At 35.7% G+C, this 27,078-nt stretch overlaps 1 protein-coding gene across 11 annotated transcripts in view; it reads right to left on the bottom strand.

Moving 5' to 3' along the window:
* Positions 1 to 25,125, bottom strand: part of LOC129750836 (uncharacterized) — a 134,234-nt gene extending 109,109 nt beyond the window's left edge. For 6 of the 11 annotated variants that reach the window (XM_055745931.1, XM_055745932.1, XM_055745933.1 and 3 more), the window contains exon 1: positions 24,516 to 25,123. The gene's annotated coding sequence lies outside the window, so the exon portion shown is untranslated. Of the gene's footprint in view, positions 1 to 24,515 lie in introns of all 11 variants that reach the window. The other 5 variants (XM_055745925.1, XM_055745929.1, XM_055745924.1 and 2 more) reach the window with 5 other exon arrangements.
* Between the last annotated feature and the right edge of the window lie 1,953 nt (positions 25,126 to 27,078).

Here is a 27,078-nt window from a genome sequence, read left to right as displayed (position 1 = left end):
TGAAATCCAAAAATATATTTTTTAGAACTTTCAGTACATCTCTAGCGATTTTTCAATGAAAACTTAGATTGCTATTTGTGGCAGTAAAAACACCCAAGAAAAGTTATGGGAGATGTAAAAATGTATAAATTTGAAATTTTTATACGAAGCTTGCAGCGGTATTTGGTATTTCTAGATTTATTTAGCCTAGATCAGTATTGATAAATATTAAAACTATTTTAATGGCTCAAATATAAAAATAATAAGAAGTAAACAAAGTTACACTTAAAAAAACTTTGTTTTACTTCTTCCATAAGGCCGGAACAAATTTCAAATCAATCTTTTGTCACTCGGCGCTGAATCATCGTAAGGGGGGAGTTCATAAAAAATAAAAAAAATAAATTATTACAAACTTATAGTTTGTAATAAATTGAACAAAAGCTATTATGCAATAAAATTACATATTAAATCACTGCACAAAACCTATAAATCAAGTAATTTTCAATTAAAAAATAAATAATTAAAAAAAAAAAACAAGAACACAAAAGGTGATAAAACTCTCTATTTCCACAGTGAGTTTTTTGCTCTTGTAATCTTTCAGATATTTGTTAAATTTTTCGAAATTTCCATAAAATACTTCAAACTTTATTTATCCTCCCTTCGGGTTTTTTTTTGGAAATTTCGAGGAGGGGGGTGTAATTTCTCCAGTAGACAGATAAAATAATAATGGATCAATATCAAACGACTTCACCTTCAAACTGCTGAACCAGGTGTTCGTTTTTAAAATGAAAAAGCCTGCTGAACCAGATGTTTTGATTTTTATGAAAGTCATAATAAACTTATTAAAGTGGATTTTTTTTTCGAAATTGTTCATTTGAATCGTCGCGGTTTTGCAAATTTCTCCAAAAACATTCGGCGCAGAATACCATAAAAAAACCGTGAGCCCAAAAATTTCTCCGAGTAGTTGAGTTAAGTGACTTGTCACTTGTCAAAATTTTCAAATGATGTTGGATAGTTTAAATATTTAAAATCCAAGATAGGATTGTTCGATCTTCAGGAAAAGATCAATTCTCAAGATCGATTCAGCTGGATAGTTCCAGGATCGATCCACCTAGAAAATCGAAGCAAAAGGATCGACCTCAGCAAGATCGATCATTTAAATGTTTGTAAGGAGTACTGCATGAGGGCTGCTTTATGCTGAAGGATAGGAAAGCTCAAACATTTCAACATCAAATGTATGAGCAATAAAAAAACGTGTTTTCAAATTCAACATCAGAAGGTATTACTTTTCCTGACTATGGATGAGTGCATATCACATGACATGACATTATAAAAAACAGAATAAATATATGCATGTTTTCATAAGACATATTTTCAAGTACAAGTTATACACAAGAAAGAAAAAAGGCTTAAATTTGTAATTTTACTGATAAAATAAATTCAAGTTAGTCCAATTGGTTAAATGCTAATTTTGAAAAGGCTTCGAATTTTTATTTAACACTGGTGTTTTTAACATCATCAATTCAGCCACAGGTCATGGCACAAAAGTACATATTCATCTATCATCTGGAAGGCTTAAGTTCAATTTTTCAAGCATCCAAATATTTCAAGTTTAATTTTCATTAAGAGTAGAGGTAATATTAAAATATTAATATAAGGAATGTTATAATTGAAATTCAAATATAAAATGAATGCTTTATTTTTCTAGAAATACTTTTTTACTGTGGTCTCATTCAAATGTTGAACAGCTTTCTACCGAGTTTCGACAATGAAACAAGGTTGCCGATTTTTTTTGTGATTTTTTATGTTATTCTGTGATTTAACCTCAAAATTTTGTGGCGGTTTTCGATGATGTTGTTGTCATGAAATTTATAGGAAAGTCAATTGATATCACTATTTTATCAAAACTCCTAATTTCAATAGTTTGTACAAAATGCAGAAATTCTACAAGTTCTGTGAAAATTGTCAATATTCTGTGATCTCTGACACAGGTTCTGAGACGAAAAACTTGCAAAAATTCTGCGAAATTACAGATTATTCTGTGATTTCGACAATCTAGCTATGAGACTTGAAAGTATCGATAAGAAGTTAAATCTTCAGCTGAATAAAATGCTATAGAATATTGAAGATATATTCAAAGCTGAATAAGTTTACAAGATACCGTTCTATGAAACTTTCGATAACTTGAAAATTTGATAAACTTTCTGTTTTTCTACGAGAATATAGAGGTAAAAAACACTACCTATTAAGTTGGTCACGATTTTTTTTTTGACATGGAAGCAGTCTCAAGAATGGTACAGGAATCAAAATTCTTCACGAAACTGAATGTCTAGATTCAGGATTGAAAAGAAAAAAAAAATCAAAAGATCGAAAGATCGGATCGAAATTAAACCGATTTTTTCTATTTTTCAAGGCTAAAGAATAGATTTAAAAAATTGGATATTTGAGATCAAAAGATCGATCTCGTAAAGATCGATCCAAGATCGACCAGTCCTAATCCAAGAGTAATGTTAAGCCGCCAACCGTGGCCTTGAGGATAGCGTTTAAGTCTATTACCTATCTTTTAGCTTAATATTATGCTTTGCAGGGGCGATTTTGTTTGACTTAGCAACCAAGAAACAGTTTGTTTATTTTTCCAAGCAACAACCGATGTTTGTTCAATAACTGGTACATGCATTTCTTAACGAAACGAAAACTTTAAGTTTGAACGTTCAATAATTGAAACATTCTCGTTTTGTGTGATCCAATGATTGAACACTTGATTTATAAAATTTTAAGAAAATAGAGTTAATAAAGGGTACGACTCTTCTAGAAATCTTCCAGATTGAGTTGAAAAAAACTCATGACATTATCTCAAAATATTATTTGTCTTTAATTCAATTTTTTTCTCAATAAAAAAAAGGTGTTTTCTTCATCGAGTCAAAAAACCAAGCCAACATTTGAACACATATTCTAGTTTCAAAGATTGTGGACTTCACAGCCCGAAATTCTTGATGAAAATTTGAACAGAGGTAGAAAATGCTTTAACAGTCGCAAAACGATTTTAAACTCCTTTATCGACTGTACATTATTGTTTTAATCGGTTAATGTTCCACTAGTGATCAATACCTGTGCAATAACTAGTGCTTCTACCATACTTAAACTTACAAAAATTTTCTTATTGCGCAAGATTTTCCATAATCGATTCAAAATGGTGTGTTTGGATTCACTTTTTCTGAAGTTCTCATTAACTTTTAGATAACTGCCCATTTGTTGCAAAAAATGTTTTTTCAAACTGCAGCCAGTTTCTACAGTTAGCGAAATCGAAGTTCTTTATTTTGAGGATTGCTCAACAGAGCATTCCTATTCTTCACGAAGTATAATTTGATTGGAATTTATTGGATTTACAGGTTCGTTGTCACTTTTCTCTTTTAACGCTGGGTTGTCAGCCTAAAATTTTTTTTTCTAAATTTAATGTTCAAACCATTTTTGTAAATTTAGCTGTCTTTATTAAGTTTATTTGTTTATTTGTTTATTTGTGTAAAACATCATCGGATCACATGTTGATCCTAATGATAACCTAATAAAATAATAATTTAAAAACTACTTAAATCTACAAAGTTCTCGAAACCATTAAAAATTTTTTTCGGAAAGTAGCCCTTGAAACGTCGAAGTCAAAGTACTCAGCGAAGCGGTTGAAAGTTCTCAAAATTCCAATTAGAGCGCTGTTGGCTCCGTAGTTATTCAGCCGGATGGGAACATAGAGCTGCAGATTTCGGTTCCTTAATCCTCGGGGCCGCACACTGAGGGGAATAGCCTCCAGCAGCGTAGGAGAGTCGATCCTCGACGCAAGGAGATCTGCTACGATTAAAGCACGTGCAGCGTTTCGACGATTTTGAAGCGTGTCTAAACCAATTAGGCGACAACGGTTTTCGTAACTGGGTAAACGAAACGGATCTAACCAGTTCAAGTGTCGCAGGGCATACCGTATGAAACGCCGCTGGATAGCCTCTATTCGTTCAGCTCCGTTTTGGTAAAATGGGCACCAAACTGCAGATGCATATTCAAGCGTTGAGCGAACTATGCTGCAATCTTTAAACTCCTTTGTTACGCGAAATAAGAAGCCAAGACTTCTAGACGCTTTATCGACGATGTAATTCGTATGAGTCTTAAACTCCAGCCGATGGTCTACGATAACGCCCAGATCTTTGATGTGGTCCACCCGGGCGATGGTTTCGTTCCCAAGAGTGTACTCTGCGTGAAGAGGGTTCCACTTGCGAGAAAAAGAAATGACCGCACATTTGCTGTGGTTCAGAGGCAAGCAGTTGGTGTCACACCAGTGAGCGAAGGTGTTGAACTGCCTTTGCAAGAGATCGATATCGTCTTGGCCATTGATGGTGTGGAAAAGTTTGAGGTCGTTGGCATACGCAAGTTTTGGGCCGTCCAAGAGAGTGAGTACATCGTTAAAATAGATGACAAAAATTATCGGTCCCAAGTGGCTTCCCTGGGGCACACCTGAACAAGCGGAGAACTGTCTTGGAAAGTAATTTCCAATTTGCACTGATAACTTTCGTCCTGTTAAATAGCTCCGAAACCAGTCCAGGAGGGATCCACCGAATCCTAAGCGTTCGAGTTTTGCGATTTGCAATATCGTGATTTACTTTGTCGAAAGCAGCAGACAGATCAGTATAGATGGCGTCAGTTTGGGACTTCATGGCAAAGCTATCTTGCACGAATGATGTGAAAGTCAGCAAATTTGATGTCGTGGATCGTTTTGGCAAGAATCCGTGTTGATCGTTGGAAAAGTATTGCTTTGAGGATGAGAAAATCGGATCCAGAACAACCAATTCGAACAGTTTGGCTATCGAACAGAGAGCTGAAATTCCACGATAGTTGTCTATATTTTTCTTATCTCCCTTTTTGTGAACAGGAAACATGTAAGCTTCTTTCCAAAGCGAGGGAAAGATTTCGGAACATGACGATCGATTATGTAGTTCAGTATGATTGAGAAAGTCGCAGCGGCAGCATTGGGATTAGAAAGATCGAGCTCGTTCTCCCATTCGATAGGATCCAGGACAAGTGAGATAAAGTCTGCTTCATTTAATATTGGAACACAAACAATTGCGTGTAGTTCAGTCATTTATTAACGAATTCATAATTTGTTTTTCATACAAATGTAGCATTTTCTTTACTCTTTCATAAAAAAAAAAATTAAAAAAATTATTCATTGCTGTTTCGAAGAAATTCTCGTACTTTTCCCGTGATACGGCACATTAGGCGGCGCACACCCTTTTCGTCCACCGTTTTGGCGATTTGATTCCACCAGTTCTTCATTTGAGTCATGTTCCTAACAAGTTTTCCCTTTGCCTTAAGCCTCCGCTTCGTGATTGCCCAGTATTTCTCTATCGGCCGGAACTGGTGGCAGTTTGGGGGGTTGAGGTCCTTCGGTATTACGCTGACCCCGTTCGTTGCGTACCATTCCATAACCGTTTTGCTGTAATGGCAGCTTGCGAGGTCCGGCCAAAACATTACTGGACGGTCGTGGGCACGAATAAACGGCAGAATCCGTTTCTGTAGGCACTCTTTTTTGTAGACGTCTGATGTCATTGTCTTGTTAGTGAGAAAGACAGAATTTTCTGTCCACAACTGCATATCCCCTGCCAAATCATGTACTTGCGGGCGAATTTATCCGCAAACACGAACTTAAATTTTGCAGGTACATCCCCCCGAGCCGTCGCCAAATAACATTTTTGACCTGGGATTTGCCCAAAGTCCGCCTTCACGTAGGTCTCATCGTCCATCAGAATACATCCGTCGAACTTGGTCAGCACTTGGTCGTACAGCTTTCGAGCACGGATTTTGGCCACATTGTTCTGCTTCAGCGTCCGATTTGGCTGTTTGCTGGCTCGGAATGACCTTATTCCTTCCCGGAGACGAATTCGTCACACTGTGCGTACTGTGAGCGGCCTGGAACTTATTTGCCAAATTGCGGTCTGAAAGATTGGGATTCCTCTTGACGGCCTTGATGACTTTCCCACGCAGTTTCCGGTCGACAGTTCCACTCCGACGCTTCGAATGCGGCTTCCGAGCCGTCGTCAATGTTTCCTTGTACTGCTTGATATTACGCCATACGGTATTTCTGGGCATTTTAAGCTGTTTAGCTAGCTTCGATGCCGACAACAATGGATTTTCAAGAAAACTGTGCACAATTTGATCTCTCCGTTCGGCTTCCATGGCGGTTGTTTACAAAATGCTATCGTTTGGTGTTATGACATAAATACATGGTGAAAGGTAATGAATTTCCCGACACGTGGGTGAAAAAAGTTTCCAAATCCGTCCACTAGGAGCGCCACAATGAGCAAAAGAATTTGTTCCAATATTAAATGAAGCAGACTTAAAAAATAGGGATATTCTCAAGAGTTTAGGACAAAAGGCTAGAAAGCCTATCAAATGGTAAAGTTTTAAGGAAAAAATAAAAGGGGAATAGTGCGAAGAGGTAGTGAATGAAAGCAAATTTTATTTGTTTTTTTCAGTTTAAATTTTATTATTAATACCCACTAATAAATTTAGCCCCATAATTTATGCAGCATCATTATCTATCTTGTTATTTTTTTTTGTATTGTTGTTCGGCCCCGTGGACCGGAGACCGTGTTTGTGTGTTTTTTTTTGGACCGCGATGAAATCTTAATAAAAAAAACAGAAATTCAGAACGTGTTTTGTATCCTTTATGATTAAGAAAAATTGTTAAAACCGTCAAAATAGAGACTGATCAATGTTACCCCAAAGCATCAAATTCTAAACAAAGACGAAATCGATTTTTAAATCAATTTTAAAGTAGTCTAATAAATTTCTGCAACCATGTTTCACGTTCATAGGAGTCCAGTACTGGTTTTAAAATATGAAACATGTCATTTGAACTAGTCGCGGTCCGAATAAGTATGTATTCAGTTCGCAGGTCCTTCTAGTGTAAAAAGCAGGCGGCTACATCACCGAAGATTCTTCAGAAATGATGTGACGGGGCCTCCCAGAAAATACACCGTCACCCAAATATGGGTTCAATGGCGTCAAACGTGTTAACGTAATTTTTGCAATGAAAAATAACAAAAGTTCTTATCAGCTAAAAAAGACCCATTTTTTCGTGAATAGTACAGCGTTTGCAAAAAAAATCCTACAACCTTCAACCAAATATCTGAGTTGTTTCGTTTAAATATGACAATGATGAGTGCATTTGATATTTTATTTAATTTGTTTACGGAAATTTTTTGAAATATCTTTGAAAATAAAAATTAAAAAAAATATTGCAAGAAATAATATGTATTCAGGTTACAAAAATAAATCAAATTTGTAATTTTGCGGAAAATCTAAAAAAAAACTACGTTGCAAATTTTTAGATCCTTGATAAACCCACATTTTTCCCATCAAGATGGGTTCCCACTCTTATGTTAAGAATGCTTTCAACCATCTTCAAAAATTTGGTTGAATCAATTGAAATAGATAAAAATTATCTTTCGTGATTTGTTCTTTTATATTCTTACTAGCTGACCCGTTGTGCTTTGCTACACCTTCCGGAAATAAATGTAATTTGTAAAAATTTATTCAAATTTAGATTTTAGAGAGCATTTTTTCAAATCAAACCTCATAATACTTCAGAACCAACAACTTTGAAATGAGAGCTGCAGTTCTGAATTGCAATTCAAAGATGGTATATATTATTTACTGAAACTTGAACTCTAAACTCGTTTTTCAAGATCTTAAATTTGTGCTCTGTACCTACCCAAAAAAAAACCTTTTTAAATATGGTCCCTTCTTTGAAAAGCTCTTTATCTTAAATTTACATGGGAGCTCTCCCATCTTTTTCAATTTTGTCCCCCACTGCTTAAAGAAGGTAGGTAAATTAAACCGGCTCTATACCCAAACAGCACTTATCATGGTAATGAAAAATATATTAAATTAGTTATGTATTAAATACAGTGCAAATTTCTTTTTTTTTAAATAAATTTACTACGGTAAAAATATATATATTTAAAAAAAATCAGTTGCATCACTAAATAAGTTCTCAGCGTTTTTTTTTAATTTTCTCTTTGAAAGTCAAATATTCAAAAATGTTGGCAAAAACAAATTTCTAAGTTTACATTTGTCCCGTATATTGAGGCAAGTGTCATTGCAAAGCTTATTTACAGATGCGTCAGAGTTATGGCTTTAAAATGGATTTAATACGAATTCCTGCTTTTTGTTCTATCAAGTTTCACTGATATATCTGCAGTATTCCTGCAATATAAATTTATGTTTGTTACTCCACTTTTAACGAATGCTGTTCAAAGGGAATGACCTTCATTTACAAAGCCATTTAAGAATTTTCAATAACCGCTTCAGTTTCAACATTCAGAATACCCATTCTGGTCTTTCCAACATATTGAATCATTTTGAAGATGAATTTCTTAAAAGTTCGACGTTTGCCCTTGCCCCACCGTGTAAGTTGACAGAAGGGTATATTGTTTTTAACATTTTAAGGGTATACTAAAAATTTCTCTTAAAAATTTTGCTTCCAGTTGAATATCAGTTCTAAAGTCTCGCTTTTCAAAAACGAAGCGGATCAAAAGTCTCTTTTATGCAGCCATGTAACACAAAAACACTTTTCATGTTAAGTACGCACTTGAATTGGTATGCAAGCAAAAAGTACGATGGTTATTTCAGAATTATTTAAAATAAAAAGCTCCCATCTTCATTTCTAAATTCGTTTCAGTTGTGTATTTGGGCCGAAGTAACAATTTCTAGAAGAATACATAATTTTTTATTTTTTTTAACAGAAAAAGTTGAACGTTTGAACATGTTCTAATGTTCCTTGAATGAAAATTCGAATGCTTCCTACATTAACATGAACTAAATATGGAAGTATTTTTCAAATCTTTAAATTGGTTTTGATTCGATTGACAAAATACCAATCCGTGTCACATCTAAGCGTCATTTATTACCACGTGCTGTGTACAAATCCAATAAGCAAAAAAAAAAACACATCTAGGTTGCATATCGCCCCCACGTGTATGAGAAACAGGCGCCTTATTGTTAAATTTTCCAGCAATCAATGAACAGTGTGTTTTGGTTACTATCTTCTTGCGACGACGTTTGCTCGCCCATGGAGACGAAAAACAAACCCCTCAAAGAAAATATGCTTGGTTGAGAAATACGCGCCAAAATATTCCTACTGATCAGTATGCTATGCCTTGTTTACTCGCGACGCCTCGACCATAGAGACGAAAAACAAACCACCCAAAGGAAAAAAAATCTCAAGAAAATGGATGTCATGACTTTAATTCGTTTCGAAAAACTACAAATTTTGTATGGAAGCCCCCCCCTTTCTTAAGTCGGATGGAGTTTTGACTATTACAGAAACCATCCCCGGCCTCAAAAACCCTCAGATGCCAGTTTTGACGATGATCGGTTCAGTAGTTTTCGAGTCTATAGGGAACAGACAGACAGACAAACATTCATTTTTATATATATAGATTATATCAATTTACTAGCTGATTTAACCCTGCCTTGCTCGGATTCACAAAATTATAAATCAACATAAGTCGTTTGACTTTTCGAAATTTGTAAAGCTTTATATTCATTATTTTAAGAAATTTTGCCCATGTTAGGCCGTGTAAGTTCTTTGTTTTGATTGAGATTATTCACTGTGCTTATCGTTTTCATATTATGAAAAAACTTATAGTTACGAGATTTTCTTAAATAGAAATTTAAAAAAAATCCTTTGTATGCTTATTCATTCTGTCACGAAACACATTTTTTACCCACCATTTTTAGGACGCTTGAATAGATTTGGCAATGCATATGTATATTTTTTTTACCTTGAAATGAGAAAACTGTTTTTTTTTATCTTTCCGATCCCCATCTAATGAAAATCCCACTTTTTTAGATGGATGATCTCCCCGTAAAATGGTATATTCAAGGTTAATTTACTTAGAAACTTCTTAAAAAACGTCGGAAACTTGTTGAAGGCTCACTTTGCATTTTTCAAATTGTATGTGTGCTTTTTTAGCTGTTTTATTTCACACAGATTTATGATTAGTTTTTCCTAAATGTTGAAATTTCTACTAATAGGTTTTGAAATTATCGAAAACAAATCATCTCGGAACCGAAATCGCGCATTTTATAATGTTATGATCAGGGTTGGCATTATTCATCGTCATTAGTCAAATGACTGTGACTGTGGGCCTCTTGGTCCGTCAAACTCAATTGATTGTTCCTTAACGGCCAGTCACTTCGTTTGCCAGTCATTCAATCCCCTGTCGTTTGAAGCTAAAAAATGTCATAGTCAGCATTCACCAATCGCATTCGAACGAGTCGTCGACCGACCTGAAGACGAAAAAGAAACGCATTTATTATTATTGTTTTGTTGCTCCTGCCAGTAAGCTCGTTTTCAGTTTTTTATTGCTATTGTTGCTCTCTGCCAGCAAGTCGTTCAATTAGTTGTACCTGCCGTCAGCAGCCGATCGAAGTGTAAAGAGCTTTGTCAGTCACTCTCAGCAGAAATTTGACCATGTGTAGGAGCTTCGCCAGTCGCATGATGGAAAAATGTTGATTGTTGTCGTGCTTTATCCGTCATGCGAGTGGTGAGGCTCCGTCAATTGAGAAAAGTGCCAGTCGTTTGATGAAACAAAACTAGTCGGGTCAAGCGTGACAGGCGAAATTTTCCAACACTGAGTTATGATAAAGGTTATATTTGAGTTCTATTTCGAAAGCTTGTATGCAACGAAATTGCATACTTTATCATTGCACAAAACCTATAAATCAAGTAATTTCTTTTTATCGAAAAACTCAATAAAATCAAGAGCTCAAAGGAGAAATAACTCCAGTCTTCCAAAATAAGTTTTAATTTTAGTCTTGTAATCTTTCGGGTAATTGATTTTTTTTTCGAAATTTACTGAAAATACTTCGAAATTTATTTATTCCCCCCTCCGGTTTTTTTTGGAAATTTCAAAGGGGGGGGGGGGAGATGTGACAAAATAAGAAGTTGATACTTGTAAAGATTTTAGAATTGGATGGTAGAATAGAACACATTACTGGCCAATAATAACTCAAAAGTTTTAGATTGCCCAATGAAATTGAATTGTATGAAAATCTTAGATTGAATTAACTGATCAATTTTAAAATTCTCCCTTTGATTTCCCCAACGACTATCAAAACGTTGAAATCGCAGCCTTATAACTCTGAATCTAAATAGGTAACCTTTCTTTTTCTATGGAAATTCCAAGAATATGAAGAAGATTGGTTCTTGAAAACTGGAATTCATGAAAATCGGTTGATTAGTTTTTAGGTCTCAGTCCAAATTGTTAATCAGCTAAAAACTTAAGTTCACTGTTCACTTCATATTATTGGAGACTCTCAAAGCCATCCCCGAACGGCAGTAGGCAGCACTTTGAAAAGTACTACAATTCTAGTCAATATATTACTAACAGTCCAGTTGTATTTTTCAATCCAAAATGAAGGCTCATCATTTCATCCAAGAACCTCGTGCTTGTGCCCCGTGCTACGAACAGTAGAAAGGAAAATAGACCGCCAAAACTTTCCGCCATCAAATTTTTAATCATTAGCAGGCTTTGACTTGCTGTCCAATACACGTGAACTCTGTTGCTTGATTCGCGTTTCTAATGCCCAGTCCATGGTGATGGTGAAAATAACCCCGCCAAAGAAAACGAAAATCGGCTGCCAAAATGGGTGCCATGACTTTTGGTTCGTGTGAATAAACCCTAAAGTTGTATGGGAGGGTCCCTTTTCTTACGTGGGAGGGGCTCAGAACTATTACTAAAACCTTACCGTGATCCAGCTACATTAGACTGGCTCATAACAAAAAAAATCCTCATATTACACGCGGCACCCCTTAGGTTGGTGCATTTAGGTGGAAAAATGACTTTCTGAAGGTTTCAGGTCATTTGGCAGAAGCACGAGCTGGCGCAAAGGACTTGAAATTTGTATGGAGATTTTCGGGAAAATGTATGAAAAATCGACATACTTTCACTCTTTGTGTTCTAAAACATGTTTCCAGTATGCTAGAAAGCTCAGAATTTCAGGAATTGTAGTTCAAACAATGACAAACAAGTTTGTAGAAGATTGTGATGCGATATGAGTTGGCTGTGATGAGTTATTTGCAATAGAATGTGTGACATTTTTCGCATTTCTTTGATCTATCGTGAACGGTGTATGGGCTAACAATCGCACTAACTTGATAGCATCGTCACACAATAAGAATAACAAAAAGTTTGTGTCCTCGGAAGAGTTGCCAAAAAAGGTTTTTGCAAAGATATTTGTTATACAATAAGCTAAAAATTTGCCGTGGACACAAATTTTCTATCTATTATTCTCATTGTGTGACAATGCGAACAAGTTAGTACTAATAATCCACCTATACATCGTTCACGACATATCGCTGAAATGCGAAAAAAATCACACATTTAAATGCAAATAACTTATCACAGTCAACTCGTATTGCGTCACAACCTTCTACAAACTTGTTTGTCATTGTTTGAACTACAATTCCTGGAATTTTGAGTTTTCTAGCATACTGCAAACATGATTTAGAACACAAAGAGTGAAAGTATGTCGATTTTTCATACATTTTGCCGGAAATCTCCATACAAATTTCAAGTCCTGTGCGCCAGCTCGTGCTTCTGTCAAATGACCTGAAACTTTCAGAAAGTCATTTTTCCACCTAAATGCACCAATCTAAGGGGTGCCGCGTTGAAAAAAATGTTGTTAAAATCATCCCATACAAATTTGGGCCAGTCTAAGCTACATCTCTGTATGAAATTTCAGGTTGATTGGTTAAGCGGTGTGGATTTGTATAAGGTGCATACAAACAAACCAACAAACATATATAGTCCAACTCATCTTTATATATTTGATGATAAAAAATATTTAAAAAAACAATTCACAATTAGTGCCTTCATGTTGTAAAATGTGAGATGTTTTTCCAATAAATGAATTGACCTAATAGTTTGAAATACTAACCACAATCAAAAAATCTATTTGCGTACACATGCAATCACTTTGTCTATCACATGAGATCCATATTAATTAGAAAATGAAAGCCCAAGGCTCAACGCATAGAATTGCTTTAAATGTTACTGGGGCATAGGGAATGAAAGAAAAAAAGTAAATAAATCCATGAAAAATGCCCATTTCGGCTTGCTCGCAAAATCTTTTCCGCCGCAGCCGTCATCGCCATAGTCGTAATAGTGTCACCATATCCGCCATCATTATATCCTCGTCGACTGGCACAGCTTAGGGAAACAAATAAAACGATTTGTTTACCGAGCCATGGGACGGTGCCGGGTTTTCTGTTTTTTTTCTAGTTGTCTTTGTTTGACTCATTTGGAGCGGCTTGGCAGCAACCTACTCGTCGTCCTACACGTGTTGTGTTTTAGTTCTACATCAGAAACACAAACCTATGAATTGGTAAGGTAGTTCACTCCACTCCATTTTGCCACCAAAACATCCCCCCTCCCCCATTTGAGAGTTTATCAAAGCATCAGCAGCAGGACAAGAGCCAAACATGCCGAGCCAAAGGAAAAAAAAAGAAATGTAGGGCTTCGCGAAATGTGGCGCCTTGACAGACATTAAAGCCGGTTTGTTATTATTTTCCACGTACCGCACCACGCTTCGCCGCTTCAAATTTTGTGGCTCAGCGCGAACAAAAAGAAACTTCCACGAAGTTAGTCCGTGTAGCACCAAAGTTTGCCAAACAAAACAGGAGCAAAATTTCAAAGTGAGAAGGAGCTTTGCCAATGTGGAGGGTCACTTCACTGACACTTTTTGCACATGCTCACTAGAGAGCTCACCAGAAAATCGGAGCAAGAAAATGTTTGTTGAAGACGGAGTGCGGAGAGAAAAGCGAGAAAGAGAGTTTTCCCTGTTCCAATTTTGAGTGTAATTTCGTCCCAACAAAAACTGCTGCTGTCCCGTGAGATTGTTTTGCATCCTTTTTGGGTAAACAGGACCATCTTGATAACTCGGGTAGACACACTGACTTCTGCCACTGAAGGAATAGAGTTTGCCACCCATATAAAGCCGATTCTGATTACTTTCTCGGTCCCCAAATCCATTTGGTAAATCTCTCTGGAGCCACTTTTTTCCTTATTTCGGTCAAATATTGGGGAAACACAATGATGGGCACACACAGTAAACAGAATGGGAATTGTTTCTTCACCCCCGGACCGGGAAAAGAAATGAGATTAAAGGGCACACCATGATCTTGCGGTTATGCAATGGCTCTGGGATGTGTTTTGTTGCAGCAAGTAGGAAGGTATAAATAGGGAGCTGCTCCAGGAACGGCTTAGCAACAATTGGGGGAGCAAATTAGCATGTTGTGAGATTACGGGTCACGCAAGGTGAACAACCTTCCAAATTGGGGAGTTCTTTGGGATGTATTTGACAATTGACTTCTACAGGAATGAATATCTTATACACCATTTCAAAGAAGTGAAAAACATTAACTGTACTTAACTAAATATACAGATTTTTTTAGAATTATTCTCCATGATATTATATTGAGAATATACAGCCAAGGCCGTAGGAAGAAATGCTTCATGGAAAGGGTTTTGGCGACAAGATTTTTCCTACGACATTTATGCTTCAAAAAATGCATATTTACATAAAGAATAGTTACAAAAAAGTGATATCAAATGTGTCTCATTGTTCGGGTTTAAGGCCATTTAATTTAATAGTTATTCATTTAAAATCATTACTTTTGAAAATGAGTCCTAAGAGTGTTCAGTATTTATAAAACTTTAAAAAATTAATGAGGGATGTTGAAGGCTTCATTCAAAAGAAAAACTTGTTTGGGGTTAACATCAGACTTATTATCAACTCTTGTTAATTCAATGCATTCAGATTTAAGTTTAAATCTTTGGTTTTGAAGAGTCTACAATATAAACGATATAAAACAACAAAACAATAAAATATATTTCCAGCTCAATTTTCCTGAACCTAAAGATTAAGTACAAGTTTGTTTATCAACAATAAATTATCATTAATAATTTATTTCAAGAATAAAATCTTGTGGAAAATACCTCATTAAGACTTGAATTAGAACTTAAATTTTTCAAAGAACGCAATTTTGAAAATGAGTTCAGATCTTATTTTATAAAAGTGTTTTTTACCTGTCTTGTGTTTTTTGGGCAATTTTTAATTTAAATTCCTAATCTTAATTCAGCAATTTAAAACTGAATAAAAATTCTGAATTCCTAATTTTAAATCGATTTCTGAATCTCAATTTCCAACACAAATTTTCAATAATTATGAACTAGAGATGTACCGAATATTCGGTCGGCCGAATATTCGGCGCCGAATATCGCCAAAAAACCGTTAAGCCGAATATTCGGCTCACCGAATAGTTGAGCAAGGTATTCGGCCGAATAGGCCGAATAGGCCGAATATTTATGTTTTAAATTTTTTACAAAAACTGAATTGTCAAATTTTTCAACTGCTGTTGGTTACTTTATTAAATATTCAGAAGTAATGTTGAAAAACCTTTAAAATCATCAAAAATGTATGGTTTCAGTTAAACACTTAAGATGAATACGTGTATTTTTAGTGTTGATAGCTGCATACTTTGATAATCGTTTATTTCAAATTTTCTTGATACATCCAGGCTTGCCCATAAACTTAATAAAGAATTCGAGAAAAGCCCAGGTTTATTCAGACTTTATGCTAAATCAAATAAAAAAAAATCAAATATCTTTTTGAAAATTTTTAAATTTTCTGTTACTAAACGATTTTTTGGAGTTAATTTATTCGTTAGATACAATGTGAACACTGCTGTTGTAATTCGATGAATACTTTAAATTTCAAGTAATTTTTTTTCCTCTTGTGTGTTTGAGAATAATGCATAGATCCTGTTCAGATTTTCCCTTCTTTTTTACAATTTTTTAATAAAATCGTTAAGACCCGGCCGTGTGGATACGTGTCGTTGAAAATATTGTATGCTTAAGATTAAAGCTCATCGTTCTTTTTGGCAACTTTTTTGTTGAAATTTAGCAATAATTAGACATTCATCTAATTCGACATAAAAAAAGCAATTTAAAATAGCTTGACACCTGTTTTGACATGTTTTGTCCCAGATTTCACTGGAATCCAATCTCTTTTGAGATAAACGTCCTAGAAAGGACAAGTTATCTGATGTCCTTTCAGCTGATGGTAACATTTTAAAATTAAAGAGACCTCTACTTAAAAAGATTTGATACATCTGGTTGGGAATAATCGACTTGAAAACATGACGGTTATAAAGATGGCAGAAATAGAAGATTTCTATTAGAAATAGCAGTAGAAAAAGAAGTATTTCTATTGAAAACCCAACAGAATATTCAACCGAATATTCGGCCGAATATTCGGCCGAATATTCGTTTGGCCGAATAGTTGAAAAGGTCAATATTCGGTATTCGGCCGTTCGCCGAATACCACTATTCGGTACATCTCTATTATGAACCATACAGGCCATTTTATAACAGAATCCTTAACCAAAAAATCTCATAATTAAATTTTGATTCTTTGATTTTCTAAATGATTTATTTTTCCAATTATTTATTTGTAATTCAACTAGCAAATCTGAATGAAATTCCGAATAACGAAACTCCGATATTTCATTTCTGGTTCAAGCAACTTTTTTTAATTTTAATTTTTCATAAGAATTAAGAGTAAAAATTTTAAATTCGAAATTTTAAAATGGATTGTTATTTAAAACATTTCCTTTTAATATTCCGGATTGATGAGCTTCAATTATGGAAAATGATTTTGATTTCGATTTCAATTAAATACCAAGATTCGAATCAGGATTTTGTTCGAGTTCTGAACCGCACTGAAAAACAAGAATAATAAACTTGATACAAATTACACAATTTGATCACAATTAACAAATTTAGATTTTTAATGAATCATTGGAACCAGAAAATTGGAAATAATATGCACCTAAGCTCACCAGATATTTTTCCACACTTAACCGCGCAGGACAAATTCAGACTATTTTATCTTAAAACTGTGTAAAATCCGGGCATTCGATTTCAAAGTTTACAACCCAAGATCTGGGCAATATATCCATGCAAATTTGGGATTTCTCCAATTAAAATCAAACAGAGAAAACCTCGAAAAGTTGTTTCGTTTTATCGAATCACATCAACCAGTAAATGGTTAAATTTTATTAAAAAAATGTTTTGAACGCAAACATAACTGTTATCACAAGATTTGAATTTTTTTGCTTTTGCAAATAAAGTAAAAATATTCGATCAAAATCCAGACAATCAGGCAATCTTGGTGAATCTAATCTTATTTATCGAAAATTCGATATTCGAGACTGAGGATTGTACCCAAATTTCATGCACCAACTTCTTTTGTGAATAGATGACTTTTGATAGCGTTTTTAAAGATCTATCAACAAATGAGAAATGTTTTGAAAATGTGTATCAGAATTGTGAACCTGAGATAAGTTTTCGTAATTTTGGCCTAAGTTGTGAGTCGAGATTGTTACTATTGATTAACTTTAGTCGTTCATCAAAATTTGATCAAGAATTGAAAATTTTGAGTTTAGAGAAGAACATTTTGACATTTTTGGACCCCCTCCCCTCGTTCCTTTGGCCATGTATACAGCTATAATTTAACTTTATTTGATAATTTTGAAACATACTATCTAACGATAGAATAAGCGGAAGATTCTAGAAGGTTATTTAATTTTTTTTCAAGTTTGCTATTGTAGAAGATTAACTATTGGAATTTTCTAAGTGGATAGTGTTAAATATCTACTGCATAAGTTATGAAAACAAATTTTCATCGTTGCAAGTAGTTTTATAAACATGTAACTAAGAAGTTTGTGCCAAAAAGTTTTTTTTTCAATTAGTTGAATTGTATAAAATGCATAAGAAATTAATGAAAAAAACAATTGTTTTGGGATTCATAACTAAGTAACAGTTTTAGCTTTATTATGGTCAGCAAAATTCCGTTAGAACTATAGCATTAATCATCACAAAAAGATAAAGCACATTCTATAACATCACCAGAACTCTAATAAATCTAATATTTGGCTATTTAGCCCTATCCAAGAAACGTCTTCATGACCAATTTTTTAAACCTTGATAAATATTATGCTTTAAAGTTTTGGTCAACAAAACTTTTATAAAGCTGCTAGCTGCTTTGCTACACCTTCCAAAAATTATTGAAATTTATGGTTCATAGTTATTTAACTTTTCATTTATTTGCATAAAATTTTAAATTCAATTAAAAAACCATGAAAATATTTCTCCAAAATAAAATTACAACTTCTTTTATATTGAAATCTTCATTTTTTTTAAATCCGCGTTTTAATCCTTTTTATGACTCTGGATTTCTTTGCTTCATAAATTTAGAACTAATGCTTGAATATGCTTTTTATGTGTGGGATATTTGTTGTCCGTTTTTAATGTGGAGAAGGTCTCAAACTATCATAGAAACATTTTTTGTAACAAAATAACGCCACGGGACACTTATTTTAACTATTGGTTCTCGAATTATTATACAAATTGTGAGAATGAACCACTCTCCCATTCAAATATCCCAAATGGAAGTAAGAGGGGCGGGAGGAGGGGGGGAAGAAAGAGATCTTTTTCATTAAAATAGGAAGCGTCTATCAACACAAAATATTTTGTAAAAAAATATGTGTCAATTCAATAAATCATCGTCAATTACGAAACGCTAACGTTTGTCAATTTTTAACGAATAATTCATCGAGGAATTTATCGTATTTCAGTTAATTGTATCATAATTTTATTAATTTGATATGGAAGAAAACCAACAAAAATTGTTCGAATTGTGTCATATTTTTATTGATTTAGTATGGGAGCCCCCCAACCCTGCTTTAAGTCGGAGCGGTTTGAATGTAGCGTTGTAGTAATATAGGAAAACTTTATGAAATAGTAATGAATCCAATGTACACTGAAAATCATGCAATATTTTAAACACGATTCATGCTATGTGATATTGACTGTATCCTTTACGCAGTATTACATGAGGTTTAATTACAAGTTTTTTTTCGGATTTCATAGAAAATAATTATTTGCTCAAATTGATAAATGCGAAATTCATTTATTTTAATTCAGTCAAACAATAAATGCAGAAACAAGTACAAAAATATCTATGTTAAAATCAAATTTAACGAACAAGCCTTACTACAATACATTTAATGAACAGTGCTTGTAAATATGATCGCTTTGAGGGATTCAATTCAACATCATTTATTCAAACTGTTGAACAATTAAGAATTCATAACTTTTGCTTTATAGGTAGTTTAAAATAATAAATTGTTAATACAAAAAAAATGAGTCAAATTTTCTTTTCAGGTTTTACAAAAATCAACTTTCTTCAGCAGTTCCTGGATGAGTCGAATGAACAAAATGTTCTGTAGATTTTCCTCGCCAAGCAACGTCCGATGTTTTGTCAGGATTAGGGCCAACTGACTTAATGAGCGCTCCACGCTGACCTGAGTGCATGGTATTTGCACAGCAAGCAAATGGCAACTTTTGCTGCAATGTTTATATTAAACAATTCGTCATCATTTATGATTCTATATGCTAAAATCACTGATCACTTAAAAAAAACAACTTCTTTTTACAGAACGAATGTTACACTTATTTATTCCGTTCGTCTTCTGGCTGCGCAGCAAACCATCGTACACGAGACGTCTCACGAGCATTGTCTCGCGAGCTATTTCGCGTACATCCAGTACACAGAGCTCGCTCGTGTCAGAAAGAGACGATATATCCCCGAACGCATCGCAATATTTTCCGAATGAGAAGTAAACAGTCGCATCGCTTGCGAATAAAAAAGCTGTGAGCGAGCGCAAACATTTTCTCGTCACACGAAAAAGCAGTGCGCGTACAGGAAGACTGGTTGTGATTGACCTCTGGAATAAACCATGAATTGAAGTCGAATTTCGTTGTCTGATGCCATCTTAAAATTCAAGATGGCGGCTTCCGATGAACTTTGAAATGCTGTTAATCGCTGGAAATCAAATGAAACCTCGACAATATGAGGATGGAGAAATATACATAATCTAGAAGAAGTGGAATTTCGCTATCAGGTTCTCAATAAAACTTGATGTCTCCTCGAAGAAATTCTACATCTTCCGAAGATATGGTGACTAGCATCTTACAAATGCTAAAACCACCAACCCACAGAAAGTGTACTATGTATGCCGTGACCGGGATTCGATCACATGTCCACTGGCTTAGCAGACTTAAAGGCTATCCTCTAGGCCTTGGCTGCAGCAACTTCTTATAGCTTATCCCACTTAAAAAATACCCATATTTTGGAGGTTTCATGCGATATTCAATCTTGGATTTCAAGATAGCGTCAGATAGCGAAATTCGACTTCTACTCGTTTAGCCATTTCAGCGATTTAAAGCTTTGAAAAAAAAAGCGAAAGCCAACATCTTATAATTATTGGATTAATTATGGCTTCAGATAGCGAAATTCGACTTCTTCTAGTTATTCTTTCCGCCCAATACTCATGTTGTGGAAATTTCATTGGATTTTCAGTAATTAAAATTATTTTAATGCTTAGCGGAAGCTGCCATCTTGGATTTTAAGATGGCGTATGATAGCGAAATTCGACTTTTATTCGTTTGGCCCTTTCACCCAATACAAAGGTTGCCAAAACTGCTGATGAAAAAAATTTTAAATTTTTTTTTCTTCGTTTGTGTTGAGTAATTCCTCGGTTTTGACCAAATTTGCCCGAATATTGATCGGATTTTGAGTTGAAATTCGACTTCTACTCGTTTAGACCTTTCACTCAATACTAATATTGTTTGTGTTTCATGCGATTTTAAGTCATTTACAACATTTTAAAGTTCAGCGGAAGCCGCCATCTTGGATTTCAAAATGGCGTCAGATAACGAAATCCGCCTTCTACTGGTTGATCTGTTCCAACTAATACTTATATTGTAAGGGTTTCATACGATTTTCAGTCATTTACAGTATTCCCAAGTTGAGTGGTAGCCGCCATCTTGGAATTTAAGATGGCGACGGACAACGGAACTTAACTTCTACTCGTTTAGCCCTTTTTCCTAATAACCATATTTGTGTGAACGGATTTAACCGACATCCCGGTATTCGTCTTTCAGCATGCAGGAAGTCAGGCAGTCAGCAGCAGCGTTGCCAGATTGAAAACCGCTCATGTCCGTAGATTTGACGAAAATCGAAAAATGTACTGATTTAGGCAAAATAAACTTGATGACCTTTTTTTTTTGGTCGTCAGGTAGAATTTTCATGTATCCGCAGAATCCCTTGAATTTTTTCGATAATCCGTAGAAAATCCGTAGGAAATGCTAAAAACCCGTAGATTTCGAGCATCGATCCGTAGCTCCGTAGAAATGCTTAAAATCCGTAGAACTACGGAGAAATCCGTAGATCTGGCAAGGTTGGTCAGCAGTCTGTCGGCGATCAAGCGAGTGAGTCAATCAGTATGTGTTTTCCCCTGGTAGTTCGTGATCCGGCGGTTCACCGATTTTGAGTCTGAGCTTCGGAGCTCCGGACAGGTCTGCACATTAGACGACCGTGACAGGTTATTTCTCGTATTAGGAATGAGAAATTAAAAAGAAAAGTCGTCCCGAAAAAGGAAAACAAACGGTTCACGTCGAGAACATTATAATCAAAGTTGCTTGAAAATCAAACACTTTATTAATTACCCATTACGCAAAAAACGTAGTGAAATGAGTAATTCAAATACTCCATAAGCAAGAAGAAGTTGAAGTAAAAATTTAGTGCTAGTGCCATTTAGTGTAATAAATAACAGGATTTTTTTAGTGGAAAATGAGCGGCTTATGAAATAATGCCGAAATAAGAATATAAAGCGAGTCGTAAAGACAGGTTGATAACGTTCACTATTTCAAGCGAGTTGAGAGGACAGTTTGGTATTGGAAGGCAAGTTGAGAGGACAGCCTGAACGTTTTAGAAACAATTATGCGAGTTGAGAGGACAGCATAAAATTTGAAGGCGAGTTGATAGGACAGCCTGAGTTATTGATTAGAAATTAAACGAGTCGAGAGGACAGCTTGAAATCGAAAGGCGAGTTGAGAAGTCAGCTTGAAATCGAATGGCGAGTTGAGAGGACAGCCTGAGTACTTGATGAAAAAACAAGCAAGTTGAGAGGACAGCTTGATATCGAAAGGCGAGTTAATAGGACGGCCTGAGTAATTAATGAGAAAACAAATGAGTTGAGAGGACAGCCTGAACGTTTTAGAAACAATTATGCGAGTTAGGAGGACAGCATAAACTTTGAAGGCGAGTTTATAGGATAGCCTGAGTTATTGATTAGAAATTAAGCGAGTCGAGAAGACAGCTTGAAATCGAAAGGCAAGTTGAGAGGACAGCTTGAAATCGAAAAACGAGTTGAAAGGACAGCCTGAGTACTTGATGAAAAAACAAGCGAGTTAAGAGGACAGCTTGATATCGAAAGGTGAGTTAAGAAGACAGCCTGAGTAATTAATGAGAAAACAAGCGAGTTGAGAACACAGCTTGGAATCGAATGGCGAGTTGACAGGACAGCCTGAGTAATTATTGAAAAAACAAGCGAGTTGAGAGGACAATCTGAGTTTTTGATAAGAATTCAAGCAAGTAGAGAGGACAGCTTGAAATCGAAAGGCGAGTTGAGAGGACAACCTGAGTTATTGATGAAAAAACAAGCGAGTCGAGAGGACAGCATGAAATCGAAAAGTGAATTCAGAGGAGACAGCCTAAGTTACTGATTAGAATTCCAATCGATTTTTTGTTTCATCGGCGGATTCTATAGAAAACTTTGGTTAATTGCTATTCAATCATAGATAAACTTTGTCTTTAAATGAGGTCCAACATTCGGATACTTTATTAATATTGATTTCCTGCTATTAAGTTTTTGAGCTTCGTGACCAATGAGATTAGACTGGAGATTTAGATGTCAAGACATAAGGTTCATCGAAATAGTTTAGATGATTCTGTTAAACTGAGATTGAAAAAAGGCGGAATTTAGATATGTAAGCATCGGCCACGCATTGTGGCGAAAGTTCTCCATACCTACTGAAAATCAGTTCATTACTAGTATTCATGACCAAGTATACGAGTTTTTTGAGCAAAAACGAAGTTGTTTGAAATTATATCAATTACATTTAAAGGAATATCAAAAATATTCTAATAGAAACCAAATTTAGCTCATTTGTAACTCAATTTATAGGTTTTCAAACGTAGTGAACAGTTTTCAGATATTTTAACTTTTTACTTAGTTAATGATGATTATCTGCAAAAATTTCATGTTGATCAAAGTTATCCCGGTGATCAAAGTTCCCCCGGTTGACGTAAGTAAGTACTTGGTGATTTAGATCGTATTCAAGAGAACAACTTCAAAAGATTTTAGCAAAGAGACATGAATTGACTCCCATCTTAGCATTTAAGTACATATTCAATTGCTTAACAGTTTCCAATAAAAATCGATATAACAATCCATGTAACAACATAACGCTTCCTAGTTTCTAATTGGAATTCTGTTAATTGAATCGAGTTTTGTGAGACTTCAGGAATTAATTAGTTAATTTTTAAATTTGTGTGTGAATTTTAAATTTTTGAAAAATGTGCTGTTGAAGGAGTTTTATTAAATCAGTTTCGAAAACTGTTATCAGTTATCACAGTTATCTTTAAAATCCATTACACAATAAGTAAATCCTCCACTGGAATGGATCCTTTTCCCACACATGTGGGCCAGACGGGCGGCACTTTTCCGCGCCGAAATGTCAGACGCTGCCGCTGTTGTTGGTCGGACCAATATCGATCGACCGAAGCAAAACGGAGCAAAATAAGATAACAACAACAACGACGACGACGAGGTTCCAAATTCCGATTTTGCCCTGCCTGGTGATAAGACATTATTTTGGGCTAGCAGGAGCAGTTTTGGATTTTTTTTTCGCTCTATGAATGGCTCAGCACTTTTCCTTAGCCGCAATTTAGGCGCTACTCAGTGTTTTGGCCCTAACCCGTTGTTGGGTCGGAAAATTGCTGTCCATTAGTTTTTTTTGTCTTAAGCTGGTCGTAGTTTCTTGAGTTTTTTCTTCTTGTTGATGGTTAAGAGAATGCTTCTGGACCACTTTTCACTGTCTGGGAAGGAGGGAGATTTCTGCACCAGATATGGACAGATTTGCACGAATTGCATGCAAATTTATTGATTTATTCATTTACATGCTGTTTTTGCTCTTGTTCTGGGTCGATTCACTTTGCGAGTTAATGATGGTTGTTTATCGCTTGTTTTAGGACGCCTTCTTGCATCCACCCGGAAAGCACTTTGAGGGCCAAATGGGAAGAGAATTATCAAATTATGAAATTTTGATGGGAAGCATTGATGGTGGCTGTTTTAATGGCGCTCTTCATACGTTGTTTGAGGTAGGGGGGTTTATTTTTTTCGCCGATTAGAAATGTTGATTTGGTAACGATGTGGAAAATTAACAACAATTTCCTGTTTCAGACACGGTTGTTGAATTTTCTTCACTGAAACTTGTATAGATATAGATCACACACACCATTTTCATCCATCTTAAATGGTCACCACATTTTTAGGATCTTCCTTTCTAACTCACTTTTTTTCTTTCCCCAAACTGGGTTATAAACGAAACCTAGGAAGTATCCATTTTGAACAACGAGCACACCAAAATTTTCACTATAGAACACTGATATTTTTTCCAATCTAGCTCCCGGAATCCGTGGCAGTTCGCGTGAAATTCCCGAGAAAAAAGCTCGCGTTTTGTGAAGCCAAGTGTATCCTTTTTCTGCAGCCTGGCCGGCCCCAAAAAGGGGGGAAAGCGAAAAAAACGGAAAAAAGGAATCCCGTCACTCGTTTGGCGTTTGGCGCTTGGGATGATGCCCTATTTGGGTAAACATGGCGCTACTTATACAAAACTCGACGTGCAACTGAGCTGATCTGAGCTGAGGTGAATTTTTCACGTTTCGTGTGTTAGTACAAAACCAACCACAATGGCGCTGTTGTATGTTACATTTAGGCTGTTCCCCCCGATTTTACTGCTGCTGCTTCCTTGTTGATGTGGATTTGGTGCAACTGTGTTGGTGATTTTGGTGTCACGCTTCTTCGAATGGTGTCGCAGAATAAAACGGTGCTATCGCGGAAAATGGTACGGCGTGGACTGACAGCTACGGTTCAGATCCGTCAAGGATTAGCCCGTGAGCTGGAAAAGCTTCCCGGTGGGAAATTCTCGGAGATGGAAAAACTGAACCGTCTCTCTTGAGAGCGGAAAAGATAGCATTGGGTGACATTTTCCACGGGAGAGCAATGGAGAGGCGTGAGATTGAGGTTCTATTGGAGCAAACCACGTGGACTAGTGGAGATAAGCTTCGGGAAACTGACAATCTGTAAACATTTTTCTGACAGTCTCCGTTTTCTAAATGTCAAACGTTTCTCTCGGTTTGGTACGCTTTAACACGATTTTTTGTCTTACTTTGATTTGCATTCGGCTAAGTAGCAAAAAAAATTCAAAGTTCAAATCATAATGCTACATTACTTTGTTTATTTGATGTTTTGAATATCATATTAATACATATTTTAGAAATATGTGAATTGGTGCATCTTCAGCTTTGAAAATACCTACACTCTCACACTTATTCATATTTTTTTTCAGAGGTGTTTAAAATTGAGCGCATGTGGTAGGTAGTTCTATACATAAATCGGAAACAGTTCGAAATTTTTGTTAAAAACGAATTTATTATACAATTGATTTTGACTCCTATCAAAGATAATCTAATGTCGTAAAGTTTAAATCTTGTTTATTACACAAAGCTCGATGCCTTCCATGGGTCCTAAATGTCAATTTGATACATAGATTTCAAGTGATAATTTATCAAAATCGGTTGAAAATTTAAAATCTTAAGGTTACCTTAGTATAACAGTAGGGGAGAATGAGAAAACTTGAACAGTGGGGATACTTGCTTTATCTTGAAACTGGAATGCCTTATATACATACAGTGAGGGGCAAAATAGAGTGTCCAAATTATTTTTTTTCAATTTCTTTTATTTTTCTGGTTAAAATTCAACGAAAACGCATCGTGATCATTTTTTAGATATTGTTTATTATGTTCTTTTCAATTCTTGTTAATGTTGCGCTGTTAAAAAAAAGTTTTTCTGATAGAAAAAAAAAGTTAATATTAAAAAAAAAACAGGGGCAAAATAAAGTGTCCAGATCGTACAGCTTCAAATTGATTCAAACTGAAGGCAAACAAGAACGATTTAATAATGGGTATGGCCTCCTTCAGCCTTCAACATCTCCTGCAAGTGCTTCGGTACACTTTCAACAAGGTTGTGCAAGTGTTGTGGGTCGAGTTCCTCCCACGCATGCTCCATGGCATCAAAATAAGTATTTTTAATTTGTCACACCAGTCTTATCAATCAGAGCATCGAGGATGGCCCATAGATTTTCGATGGGGTTCAGATCAGGACTTTGTGGGGGCCATTGAAGGGGTTTGATGCTGCAAAAACGGGAAAATGACTTCATCAGATTGGCCGTATGCTTCGGATCGTTATTCTGCTGTAAAACGAAGCGCTCTTAGAGGCCCGTCTTGATGAGGGATACCTCGAGGTTTTCCCGCAGGATATTGGAATATGACTCAGCTGTCAATTTTTACCAAATTGCCCACCCCACCCCAAGAAAAGCACCCCCACACCATCACGTCACCTCCTCCGTGCTTGACTGTTCCTTGGATATGGCGATCTTAGAGCTCCTCACCCGACTTGCGCCACATATGATCCCGTTTCTTCCGGTTGAATAGCTCGAATTTGGATTCGTCGGCCCACAACAATGTTTTCCAGTACTCGAGCCGTATATCGGCGTGTTCCTTGACGAACTTGAGCCGCTTAGCCTTGTTCACCTGTCTGATGAAAGGCCTTCTCATTGCGATCTTTCTATGGTACTCCTTTGCATGGATGCGGCGACGGACAGTACAACGCAATACCGAAAATTGGAGCTCTTCCTGTATCTGCCGGATCGTTATTATTGCGTTTTTCTTAACTTCAAGAATGATTTTCTTGTCCGTTCTGGCATCTGTCTTGGGCTTCAGTCCTCTTCCTGGGCGATCCAT

This window comes from Uranotaenia lowii, chromosome 3, assembly GCF_029784155.1.
Source record: "Uranotaenia lowii strain MFRU-FL chromosome 3, ASM2978415v1, whole genome shotgun sequence".
NCBI lineage: Eukaryota > Metazoa > Arthropoda > Insecta > Diptera > Culicidae > Uranotaenia > Uranotaenia lowii.
The sequence above is the reverse complement of the archived record's forward strand: the minus strand, read 5'-3'. Positions and strand labels throughout refer to the sequence as shown.